At 40.3% G+C, this 13,920-nt stretch overlaps 1 protein-coding gene across 1 annotated transcript in view; it reads right to left on the bottom strand.

The window, feature by feature from the left end:
• Window positions 1-4,925, bottom strand: part of peli1b (pellino E3 ubiquitin protein ligase 1b) — a 37,052-nt gene extending 32,127 nt beyond the window's left edge. Inside the window, exon 1 of the mRNA XM_089012220.1 lies at window positions 4,457-4,925. The gene's annotated coding sequence lies outside the window, so the exon portion shown is untranslated. The remainder of the gene's footprint in view (window positions 1-4,456) is intronic.
• Window positions 4,926-13,920: the final 8,995 nt, after the last annotated feature.

Genomic DNA, 13,920 nt, shown 5'->3' with positions numbered 1-13,920 from the left:
AATCAGTATCCGTCAACTTATTTGCAAAAATGATCTCTCCACCATCCATGTTAGCACAACAAGATGCTAATTCGACAAAGTGACGATGGCAACCAAAAACAAAAAGACCACCTAAAACCAAGAAGGCCATATTGTTTGGTAACAAGTGACGACGCGCCTGGTAATCCAGGAGTTGTTTTACACTATTTTTGTGGTATAATTAAGGAGCAGAAAAAATATTTTGGTCAAATTTAGAATGCTTGTGAAATTTGGAGTTGCGATTGCAAAATGACCATCAACTAAACTAAAGAACAGAAACACTCCCCTTTGATTGCTTTTTGTTTTCTTTTTTTCTTTCTTTCATGTTGAAATCAGGCCGCCAAAACCTGCTTGCTGTGTGACCCATTTTCCAGGAGCGATGTAAGCTGCTTCCGCTAACTTTAAAGGACAACCGACATCACTTTTTTTGTTTCCTAACTGACATCAGAAAAACGTTTGATAGCATCTAAAATACCCAAAACATGCAGGCTGATATATTTAGTCAAATGCAAAACCCCAATAAAAATGACTTAACGTGTCCAAAATCTGCAAAAAATTGAGCTGCGAATTGGGCATTTTCAGAAGGTTCCGCCCCCAGTTCGTGACGTCACGTCAAGACGTCTTGCCTTGCTCGAGAATCAAAACAATGGCTTCAGATTCGGAGAATATGCTTTCTTGTTACACATCCAGTTATGAATATGATTCAAATAGTTCTGAAGAGGAAAGCATACATGTTTGCAATCGATTAAAGAAGGTTTTCTGGGTCGTTTTGATGGCTCAAGACTGACGTGTAGTGTCGCAGAAAATGCAGAAGATCGCGGCAGAGCTCCGCGTAAGGAATTAATCAGCCCATTTCCACAGGCTGATTAATTCCTTACACAGAGCTTTGTCGCCCTCTTCTGCCTCTTTTTGGTGCAACACGAAGTTTTCAGACCAAACAAGTACAGCAAAATGCATTGACGTGATGGAAGGACTGCTACAATGTGTCCTTTTTTCGGTCAGGGGCGTTCCTTCAGTGAGGACTCGTCACCAACTCAAAAACAAGACTTAAAACATAAAATACAGCTATATGCGGTGGAATCTTTGTAAAATACGCACAGTAGAAGTCATTTGAAGCCATTTTACAAATTATGGACATAACTTGTCCGCAGACGTTGGGTGTCCTTTAAGGCAGTTAGTTCATCACAACCCCCCCCCCCTCCCAAAAAAACCAGCTGCTGCAACCATTATGTTGCTGTTGTTTTTCAATTCTTTTTTTTTTTTTACTTTATGTTACTTCCGGGTTGAGTGAACGCTGGCACATGTTGCTGCCGCTGCTCACACGCAGAAAAAAATATCCTGTGACAAGGACAAGACAAGGACACTTTACACTATAAAGTGTCCTTGTCTTGTGTCTTGAGTTTTGAAAGGCGCTTATAAATGAAATGTATTATTATTATTATTATTATTATTATTATTATTATTATTATTATTAAATCCAACATTAACTTATTCACTGCCACACGTGCAAAAATGTGTCCTCTCCAGTGCCAGGGTTTTTGTTATGGCGGGCACTAGGACGAGGCATCTCACCCAACAGGTGCACAGCAGGGGGCGTGTTTATGTTAAGTGTATTTCACAGCATTTTCTATGTTGGCATAAGATCCACTTGTTAATAATGTTGGAATAAACACGTGTCTACATTCAGTCGTGTGTGCTCCTTTCTTAACGGCTACACATACATACAGCATTCCCATGTTTGTTTTGACAAAAATTTTAAGGCGAAAGCCCTTCCTGACACAACCCTCTGTATCTATCCGGGCTTGGGACCGGCACAATAAGACACTGGCTTGTGTTCCCTTGTTTTTATCTGGATTTGCAAAATGTATAAGTACGAAAAAAAGTGTGACCTCGCTAAATGAAATATCTAATATTTTGAAATAATGATAACGAAGAATTAACAGTTTTCCTGTTCTGCCAGTATAATTTCATTCAATTATTCTTGTTTTTGGCGCATTCCCACCAAAAATTGGAATGTATCCTAATTCCATCACTGTGCTTGAAATGCACAAAGATATAATCAGATGGTGTCCTTGAAGTTAACTCAAGGTGAATGTCACACCCTTTCTCTTTGTTGTGTCCTGTGTGCTAACTTCAAATGCACTCAACTTTCCAGGCTGACCTTCATCCATTCGTTCACGGACAACAGTAAATGCAGCGTCCCGTTGAGAAACGCATGTGTGTATGTGTGTGGGTGTGTGTATATCTGTTTGAGGCTCCATTAAGATATCAGAGTGTCTTCCTGCTTCCCCCACTCTCTGACACCATCAGCTTGGGTTTCCTTGCTGAAATTGAGACGCGATAATGTCATGAACGGGAAGGGAGAGGCGTACGTTGTCAAACGTCCTCTGCTATGCTACACAGTGCTCCGGCAATAATAGACACTTTTGACATGAAACCAAGCACGCATGATGGACTGCACATACACATAATGAAAAAAAAAAGCAATAACAAAGCAACACTTTTCGTCATTTGGTTTTTAACCCTATAACCCAATAACATGATAAGATGTCCACTGTAGCAACCGTCCCACAAAGGGTTAAACACAGGAAATTTACCATTGTGGTTTTGTCTCATACAGCTCCTGGGAGAAAATGAAGTACCGGTATTCTATATGGCCATTTTCCCGCAATTGCAATGATCACGTCCCAACATAGCAGACAGCAGAATGTCCCAATTTTACCCATGCAATAGACTCTCCCGGAGGCTGCAACAGATGGGAAGTTTGCCCTTCTGCAAAAAAAAAAAGGCGAGCAGGAAGCGAGCGTGATCCCAATCTGCTAGCCAAACTTGCAATCGCATCGTTCCAAATGGGACAGGCTGGAGGAAGGGGATAATGGAGAGATAGGCAATGTTAAGTGAGGGGGAAGTCTTTAATTTGTCAAAGTCAAGTCTCGTGGGCCGGTTCTGCTTCTACATGTCATTTTATGATCTGCAAAATCTCAACACATTTTTTCCTTGACGTGTTCAAAAAACAGCCATGATAATATTCAAATGCAGGGAAAATTATGCGATTATTATGCTACATATATATGAGTGTCATCTGGGTGGAGCAAACGACTCATTTAAAAATAAGCAACAGTTTACTTGATGATTTCTTCAAAGAAGAAAAACGAATCGATGTTGGCTTTTGAATACAAAGCATGGAGCACCACATCGACAGACTTCCCCCAATTCTCAGCGGAATACATTCTTTACTGTATGCGAAAAAAGACTCATATTATTGTGGCTGGTTATAGGTCGCTTAAATTGTGCTTCCTAAAATATCTTACAGTACTATGTTAATTAATTTGCGCTTTATTACAGCTTCAGCTGTTGTTAAAGCACTATATAAATCAATATGTATTGTATTGTAAAAATAAAACAACTTAAATGGATGATATGAGTGGACACAATTTATTACACACACTCTTTTTTGTGTGTGAATGTCAAACTGTGACTGTGATAATCTTAACTGAAATATGTTAAAATACTTAAACACTTATTATTGTGCCTAAATGGGTGAATAAGAGACTTAATCCCCATTTCAAAGGTTGTTACTTTGTGAAGTTCAGACAAGTTGACTTGCAATTGTTGACAACAGCCCTGACGCATCAAATATGACCGACACACTGATAACAATTTAAGTCAAATCTAATGATTGCAGAGGTTAAAGTTGAGTCTTAAATGGCTTTCAAGTCACAAGAAATACAGTTAGAGAATAACCTGATTTGAGTTATATTAGTCATATTAATCAAGTAGTACCTCAGTCCAGTAAAATTAAGTATGTGTTGGTGTTTTTGGGCATTCTCCCAAAAACATTTCTACTCATGTGAACATATCATTCAAGATTCAAGACTATTGTCACGGTGTGAATTAAACTGCTTTTCAATGCAACACTGTGTACTTCTACTTTGTATGTTTTTCATACGACAGTAGTGAGGTAGTTGTACCACATCTTTCCCTTGTAAAACGGTTTTAAAAATCAATGCATGAAGGTTTTTAAGAGGCTTTTTTTTAACTGCATACCCGCACACACGCACACGCACGCCCACAGCTTTCCCTCTTCCCTGTCTTCCTTATCAGGCAATGTTGTTGCCCGTGCAGCCTGGGCTGCTGGTGACAGGTCAGCATGCACACTGAAAAGAGCAAGTGATGGAAAGTAACATAACCCGGGAGCACATACAAAGGCGATGCATAAATCTAACCTGGTCGTATTGACATGTTTAATCAAGTAGGAAATGAGCACAAAGAAAGACTATCACGTTATTCCTCCGGTCGTAATTCATAACTGGGACCACCACTAAAAACAAGCTAGCCTTTCTCTGTGGCATTATAACGACTGTTAGCCGCCTTTAAATGTGCATAAACCCCGCTTACTGACGCTAAGTAGACAGTGGCAAGCGTGTGAAGGACTCACCGTGGGTTCAATGACGTCTTTATTTCCAGCGTCTCTAACTGACTGCCGCCGGGCCGAGCTTCACCGTTGCCGGGCTGGACTTTACCACCACCACTGCCGACGCCGATGAAAACTTAGCAGGTTAGCTCACACGGTACGTGAAGAAGAAGATGAAGACGAGAGGTAGGTACAAATGTTGTAACATGAATAAAGGTGGGAATTGTCCAAATGAAGCATCAATGAGGAGTAGAAGAGGAGGTCGTCCGGTCGAGGAGGAGAATATCCAGTGAGTGTGTGTGGAGGTTCGGGTTTGAATGACAGGCTCTCCTTTGTTGTGAGCCTTCCAATGTAAACACACACTGACCCCACATCCACACTTGCACACATCCCCGAGTGAGAGGCAGCCAGCGAGCCTCAGTCGGCGGGGAGGAACGCTGAAAATGTCGTGGTGACATCACAAGGGAGAATTCCGGGAAATGTAGTTTTCATCGTAGGATGCTCAGGTAAGCTTGTTCATGTACTCACCACGTTCTAAGAAAAGCGTTTTAAAAAGGAAACTTTTTTTTGACAAATGAAATGTCGACGCCTCACATAATTTAACACTAATAAGTCATACATTAAAAAAAATCATGGTTTCAAAACAATAAAAATGAATAACACACTCAAGTAAAGGCAGCCTTGGATGTGTTGAAAGCTTCTTCTTTTCCTTTCGCCACAGCGAATCAGTGTCCTCCATTTTCAGAGGTTTGACATGCATGTTTGTGTTGAAAGCAAATTAATAAAATGAGGTTTTAAGGCACGTTTAGTATTTAAAAAAGGATAAAGTGCACGTTTAACATACATGCATTGTTAGGTTATTCCATCGTACAGGAAAATGTCCTGAAACATTCCATCCTCCAAAAGACTTCAAGATGGCACCTTGAGTGTGACTGCCTTTCCAGCAGCTCCTGTATTTTGTTTTTCTACTTTCATTCCTTTCATCACTTTTCTGCTGTGAAATGTAAATTTCTCCACTGTGAGACTAATAAAGGCATACCCAATCCAATCCAATAATATTATTTGTGACAGAAAAAAAAATCATTGATGCTTAAAAAGGGGCTGGGGGCTAAAGGCACAACTAGATGCTGCAGATCTAGTTAAATGCTCAAGAAACGTCAAATATATAAATCAAACTTTCTGCAGAAGCTGCAGACTGGATGCACAAACTCTTACATAATTCTTGCACAGGCTGTAATGTCATGTACTGTGTGTGTGTTTGTGTAAGTACGTCGCCATGGTTTCACAAGTAAACACTTTCTGTTGGCATTTCCAAGTAGCAGAACCAGGAGCAGCGGACACACCTTCCTTTGATTTGTAGTGATGGATGTTCCTGTCACTCTTTGTGGAGCCAACGAGCTGCAGGTCTGTGTAAAAGATATCAAGAGAATAGCCTCTCTGGGAATCGTTCCCAGTAAGGTTGCAGAGGTTGCAGGGGTTTTCAGACCGATACAAGTACGAGAATTCCGACTTTGTGTACTCATTGATATATTTTTTTTACTTTTGATATATAGATCGCCATTGAACACGACAAAAAATTGCGAACAGAGATGTATAAAACAGGTGTATAAAATTGCTGCCATGTAGCGCCCCCTACTGCTGAGGAGGAATGACTCAATGTCAGGCTTTTGTCTTTTCATTTCAGTGGTATCAACAGTCCCCATAATTGATACAATACCGATACCTGGTATCATCAATCCTTTTGAAAAGCGCTGAGAAATAAAATATATTATTATTATTAATCCTCATTAGAGTCGCGAGGGGTGCTGGAGCCTATCCCAGCTGTCTTTGGGCACTCGACGGGGGACACCCTGAACTCGTTGCCAGCCAATTACAGGGCATACAGAGACAAACAACCATTTGCTCTCACACTGACACCTCGGGACAATTTGGAGTGTTCAATCAGCCTGCCATGAATGCAATAGGAAACCGGAGCACCCGGAGAAAACCCACGCGGGCCCGGGAAGAACATGCAAACTCCACACAGGGAGGCCGGACCGGGTCTTTAACTCACGACCTCTGCACTGTGAAGTCGGTGTGCTAACCTCTCAGCTACCGGGCCGCCTCCCTGGTATCAGACTCGCCTATGCATAGTTTTAGTGGTTTCTTCGCTGGGGACCAGCCCAGGGCAAACCCAAATTCATCTGGAATAGATTCCATCTCCCCTGTCACCCAAATGCATATAATCGCGACAGAAAATGAACCCACGTTTTCCATTTGGCCACATCTTCCCTCAGACGAGACGACGAGACACCCAATCTTGGGGCACGCGTTGAAGCGGTCATTGCCTCGACTTCCTAAATAGAATAAACCATCTTTTCATGATGTCAGCAACATTCATCAAAGAATCTGTCATGACGACTTGGGGGGGCTTTGGGTTCTTGAAGCCAGGCCAGGCTGTTCTTGTCGTGCTTGTTGTTGTTGTGCGATAAGAGCAAAACATAGCAACAGCTGGGCTGCTGATGTGTATCCGTGTGTATGTGTGTGTGCGTGTGTGTATGTGTGTTTGATAGAAACACGCCGGGCTGGTGCGCAGTCGACTATTAAATAACATCACTGTCCCGTGTTTGAGAGGCCGAGGCGAGCATTGTTGTCACGCTGCCATGGTGACGGTAACCATGCTCGCCAATGTTTACACAATGTTTAGCATATCACACAAAGTATCAGCAGCAGTAGCAGCAGCAATTGTGCAGTGTGCACTGGGTTTTTACACACTGATCTCAATATAGGGTTCAATCAAGTTCTTCGAGTTCACGCCACGTGGATTAAGGAGGCAAGTCAATGGAAGGGTAACTTATCCTTGGACGTAAATAGTCCCAAGACGACGCTTCTCGCGCTGTCTCAAGCCTCTTTTTTTATTTATTTTTTTTTTTTTTTAAGATGTAATCCCCAAAGGTGGAGTGAGGACTCGTCCAATCTCTTGGCATAATCTGATTTTGATGTATAAATAGTTCTTTATAGTCACGTGGGAGAGGTCATGAGACATACCTGCAAAATCCAGTCAAATCCAGTACACAAGTTAGATTAGAACGTCTGTGTATATGGTGTTCATCTAAAAATATGTTTTGTATTGTTTTCACACTGGTGTCAACATATACAAATTGCGAGAAAAAAAAAGTATTTTTGTGGGATGAGAATTTTCTTATCCGTTTACACGTGCGATCCACCGTTTGTGTTCAGAAAAATCTGTCGCGTGATAACACTCTTACATCGTAGCAATTGGCAAGATCCTGGAGGTTTCCATTACATGTTAGCATCAAGCTAGCGGCATTTTGAGACACGGTTATGTGCTGTCATGTTATTTTTGTTTGCATTCTATGATGTGGGTAGACAGAAAGTTTTGTTCGCGCTCACACTCAACCCAAGGGACAATTTAGAGCAGGGGTCAGGAACCTTTTTGACTAAGAGAGCCATAAAAGTAAAATATTTCGAAATGTTTTTCAGTGAGACACACGCACACACGCTCGTGATTTTAACAAAATGTCGGAATGTGTTTTTTAAAATAACTTTGTGATACTACTCACCATTCATATGAATACTTTTCCGTTCTTCATGATTGCTAAAAATCCAGCCAAACAATCGGAATGAAAGTCAACTTGCCGGGTCCGTAGGCGAAGTTACTGCTAGCTAGCCTGCACACTGCTCATTAGCTTGCTCGCTTGCTTTCTGTTGCCTCAAGCAGAAGTTTATTGATGCTAACATTAGCCTGGGGCTCGTCAAAGTGCCATTTCATTCATGGTATAGTTTCATTGACAATTTAGAATCACGGCAGAACCTTTTCTCTCCACAAAGGTGAATCCTTCCGTCCATTCAACCTGAAGTGTACCTCTTTTTTAAAAGGGGGCGTTTACATGTTTCGACATGAACGGCACAAAGGTCAATATCATAGGGTGTTCAATCAGCCTGCCATGCATGTTTTTGGAATGTAGTAGGAAACCAGACTACCCGGAGCAAACCCACTCACAGGGAGGTTGCATACCTGTCAACTTTGGCTAATAGCTGCCCTTATAAAATGATTACAATTCGCATATAAATGTTGTAGTACGCCGTACATTATTTGAAATGTTAAAAAAACACTAACAGAACTACAAATGGAGACAGCTTACCACACATGCGCACTTTAGGCTTTTATCAATCTGACTGTATGCAGCGATAAAATATGATTGAGCATTACTTTTGCTGGTTTGCCGTGACAATAGTAGCAATCGGCGGGAGCGTTGTCGTTGGCTCCCAGCAGTTGAGACCAACTGGACTTGAGCCTAAATGGTCTTTGTATGACCGGTTCACATTTTTTATTCCCGTATAAAAGTTGTAGTACACTGTATATTATTTGAAATAACAAAAAAAAAAAAAAAAAAACGCATAAAATACGGGGAAAACGTATAAATTGACAGGCATGAGGTTGGAACTGGAATTGAACCCACAACCTCTGCACTGTGAGGTCGACAAGTGAAGCACTGGAAGACCGGGCAGCCCAATTATTATTAAATCCATCATCATCATCATCATAAGATTTACAGCTAGATATCTGTCTAATATTCCATTTGCTGTGTCTTGCTGTGCTTCATCGCAAGTCAATCAAAGACTTTGTGTTGTTTTTAATACTAAGAATACTTGTTTTCACTGCTAGTTTGATGTGTGTACAATGAAGGCGTTATCTAACGTTGGGTGTGTGCATGTGTACACATATTACATAAGTGTACATTTCTGTGTTTTTGCTTTTTTTAAAGCCAAATGAATAAATAAAGTCCAGCATGGAAAAATGTATTCCGTGTAATTAGCAACATGCTGCAAAGATGATGAGAGAAAATGTGAAACAGATGTCGTCCCTATTAAACTGGCCCAAAAAGTCCTACACGTGAGTGTTTGTGTTCCATGTGCTCGGCTACCATGTTTGACTCATCCAGGCGCCTTTCAATGGCAAAGCAGACAACAAATACAACACACCAAACACTCGATTAGATTGCGTGTGTGCGTGTGCGTGCGTGCGTGTGCGCGTGTGTGTGTGTGTGTGTGCGTGTGCGTGCGTGTGCGTGCGTGTGTGTGTATGCATGCGTGTGTGTGTGTGTGTGTGTGTGTGTGTGTGTGTGTGTGTGTGTGTGCGTGCGTGCGTGTGTGGATGCGTGCGTGTGTGTGTGCGTGTGCGCGCGCGCGCGCGTGTTTGTGTGTGTGTGTGTGTGTGTGTGTGCAAGTTGTATGCAAGTTTTGTCACTTCATGGACTGCAATTGTGATGTCATCAAAGTACAAGACCCACGCACATGTTAATGAATATTTGGTCGGATGTCATTTCGCCATTTGTGATGATCTGACTGACTACCTTAAAATTATAATTATCATAAAAAAAGACATTGAGGGGGGAAAAAAAGAAAAAAAGATAATTTCAGTGAGAAAATGGAAAGAAACCATAAAAAAAGTTTATTGCCTCTGAACTCATGTCATGAGTAAAGAAAAAAAAGGACATGGAGCAAAGCGTGCATTCTTTTTGTATTTTAATGCATTTGTGTGTTGTTCTTTTGCATATTCAAGTTTTTTGTTTTGAAAATTAGAAGCGGATATTATTGCAAGCTATGCAGTAGGTAATTACACTGCATGCATGCACACACGCACACAAACACGCACACACACACGCATGTACACACACACACACACACACACACACACACACACACACACACACACACACACACACACACACACACACACACACACACACACACACACACACACACACACACGCACAAAGTCACTCAGGTGAAGTTCCAGAGGCAGTTGGGTCATCATCGGCATCGTGGTCGTCACGGCAACGCAGTACACAAATGATGCAAGAAGCAAAGGATGATGTCATCGGACCCGTCTGTCAACCGCGGAGGAGTAGGAGGCCTGTGGCTGTTTCTGGTCGTCGCGGGAACCGTCGGCGGGGCGCTTTGAGGGCCTTTGAATGTGGCACGAGCCAAAATTCTTCATTGTCACCGTCATGGTTTTATATCCTAGAAGGCAACCCAAGCGTGACCTTCTCTGATGAATTTCATTTACAACCTGACTATTTGCTCGGTGAAGGTGCATCTATCCCCATCCTGACTGTCTTAATTTTTTAAAGGGTTAAAAGAGTCATATATGTTAGACCAACTTTAAAATGCAGTGGTACCTCAGCTCACAAATTTAATTGGTGTGTTAGACGAAAAGTTCATCTTCCGAAAATTTATTTCTCATAAGAAACCATTGAAATGAGAATAATCGGTTCCTCCGTCCCCATAAAACATAATTTTCTACTAAATAAGTCTTTAAACTACACAAAATATACCTTATTTTATATATAATAAATGTGCTATTGTATTGTAATTAAAGAAATAAACTGTACTGTATAATAAAGTCGTTTTATTTACCTTTGTGAGGGTCGTTTATATAGTTGCTTCTTGATGATATCCGAGTGAATTTGCCGTGTTTTCTCGGTGATAATACCCTCATTCACACTGTCCACTGCTATCTGCTTTTTGTTAATCCAAAATCAACAAAAGTTTTTCAACCTCTTCTATTGGCTGAGACCATTGTTTAGACAACACAGAAACACCCTTAACCACACACGCACCCTTAATAGCTTCCTTGTTCTTAAGGATGGTAGCAATGGTCGACTTAGCGTACTGGTACTGACGCTAAGTCACACAAACGCACACCTCGTTCATGTTTTTTGATGATCTCGACCATAATTTTCTTTTGTGTCTTCTTTGATAAATAACTATTTTCTGACCGATGAAGAGAATTTGGAATTGGTGTCTTATAGTCCAACACTTTGTAGTTAGTACAAGTAGACTCAGTCACGCACAGTGTCAGGCTGCAAAAGCTTCACTCAACTCTTACATAATGTGAGTGTGTGTGTGTGTGTGTGTGTGTGTGTGTGTGTGTGTGTGTGTGTGTGTGTGTGTGTGTGTGTGTGTGTGTGTGTGTGTGTGTGTGTGTGTGTGTGTGTGTGTGTGTACGCGCTTATACCTTTGTGCATGATGCATCGAGGTGCTTCGGAGGTGTGGGTCTGAGGCAAGGCCAGGCTGAGGTAAGAGTAGCGGGTAGAGGATTGACTCCACAGGCTAGATGATTCCTGACGTGACAAACAACATGTTGTGTAACATAAAACACAGCAACTTTGCAACTGAAAACGCTCCTCTTATAACGCCCAAGGTTATTGAGGGAGGACATTTGGCAGGTTTCTCCAAGACGTGGTCTAAACAAAAGAGGCATCAGGCTGTGCAAGTCTGTCTCAAAAGTGGTACAAGTTGGTGGACAATTTTCAAAATACAATATAATACATATTGATTTCCAGTATATGATGAAGGAAATTATGAAGACATGATGAATAGCATCTTGGGAAATGACATCTGGATGATTTTCAGTTTTCATAGCGTAGCGGATTTTTTTCCAACCATTTCAGGTCTTTTCAAGCTTTCAGGCAAGTAAATAAATATATTTAAAGTGAAGCATATTTTTTGGGAGAATAATGCAATAATAATGCAATCACTCAAAATCATGCAATCAATCAAAATAATGCAATCAAAGAATGAAGTCATAACTTGGGCAAATATTTTCTGAAAATAAATACAATTTTTCAAACAATTAACTTTTTTTCAAGAATAAAGTTACACTTTCAAATATTGGATTGGATTGGATTGGATTGGATATGCCTTTATTAGTAAATAAATAAATAAATTAGTAAATTTATTAGTAAATATGAAGTCAGATTCTTTTTTGCAAGCGTAGCGTAAGAGCAAGAGCGAAGTCATTTAGAATCATTTTAGAATATCGTCACAGCTTTTCAAGAAGTTATAATTTTTTCAAATCGGTCAAACAAAGTTTTTTTTGTTTATTAATTAATGTACGTATTTATTTATTTTCAGAACTCTATTTTTTCAGAAAGTTTTGCAAAGACATTTTCTGACAATGTAAGTAAGTGCACTCCATGAACTCCAAAGCGTAGAGGCGCTAGGTGGTGGACAGACAGCCACGCATCTCCCCTGACAACGTGCAAAAATAGAGGCCACACCAGCGTGACCGCTCAGTTGCCACAGCAATGGAGCGTGTTGTCGTCGTGGTGATGTGGTCCTGGCAGGGAAACTAATTTATGGGATGTACAGACAGCCGCCTTGGACTTCATCACATTCATTAACACAAAAAGTGTGTCTTTTTTTACTCCAATTAACCAAATGCCTTCCTTCACCTTGTATTGATTAAAAGGTCAGTGCTGGGCATCAATGACTCCGAAGTTTTTTCTTTTAACAATTATTCTCAAAAATGGGAGGGCATAGTTTGTTTGTTTTTTTAAGTCATAATCATTGAGAATCAATTCAAATTTTCAATATTACAGAGTAGATTTTTTGGAGGGGATTTAAAGTTGTTTTATTAGAAAAAAACAGCATTTGGGCACCGGTGTGCAAAATGAATGTGTGGAAAATAAAACGGTCTTGTCTTTCATGAAAAGATTTAGCATGTGATGCGGAAAGTCTCTCGTGACTCAGGTACATTTGAAGGTGGGGGCAAGATGTAATTGCTTTTGCAAATCATCAGCGTAAAAAGTGTCGGGATATTTGACGAGGTTGTAAAAATGCTAATGAGTCGGCTGTGTAATAAGCCTTCCTTTTTCACAACATTGACCTCCAACACGAGCCATTTTCCAGTCAAAACACAAATGTGCATATTTCAGCAAAAACTGAAAACTGCTGTTGTGTGTATATATAATTTGGTTTTGGTGAAAGGAAATTATATACTTGTTTTTTCTTAATATAAAATTGTCCACTTAATAAATAGATATGCAATTTCTTATTTGAAAAAGAACATAGTTATATATTTGACAATAAACATGTACAGTAGTCATCTATATTTAAGCCATCTCATACATTGTAGGCATCATGTCCAATATTGTAGTAAAATGTATACGGTAATGATTATGTACTGCCCTCTAGTGGTCATATTTCGAATTACAGCATATTTTGAGTCAAACTTGATGGACTGTCCAGGTGAAGAGCTCAAAATGCTCTTATTTTGAAATTCACCCCAAGATACAGTACTTCACTTTAACATAATTTTGAAAGCATGCGTAATGAGTGACATGAGCACAGTTGAAAGCTTCTATTTTGAAACCAGATATTCCTGAAATTTACTGGTTGGCATCATAGGCGAGTACAGGAATGAAATTCAAATATATTTTATTTTGAATTCAACCTTAGACATAGATGGATATCGTGGTATTTTTTGCAATTTCACTTCAAAATCCGATCTGATGGGTTATGCATAATGTAAAGGGCCTGTTTTGAAATAGAAGACTCAGGCTTCATGAAACATCATGCCTTGTATTCTGGGCTACTCGAGTTCGGGTCTGCAAGATGTGTCATGATTGAGTAAAAACGGATAGATCTCAGTATCATCTGAATTCGAAAGTAATGACAGTGTTGAATGCAGAGTAGAA

Source organism: Hippocampus bargibanti, linkage group LG13, assembly GCF_051943395.1.
Source record: "Hippocampus bargibanti isolate YZ-2025 linkage group LG13, ASM5194339v1, whole genome shotgun sequence".
Classification (NCBI taxonomy): domain Eukaryota; kingdom Metazoa; phylum Chordata; class Actinopteri; order Syngnathiformes; family Syngnathidae; genus Hippocampus; species Hippocampus bargibanti.
This window is presented reverse-complemented; position numbering and strand designations above follow the sequence as displayed.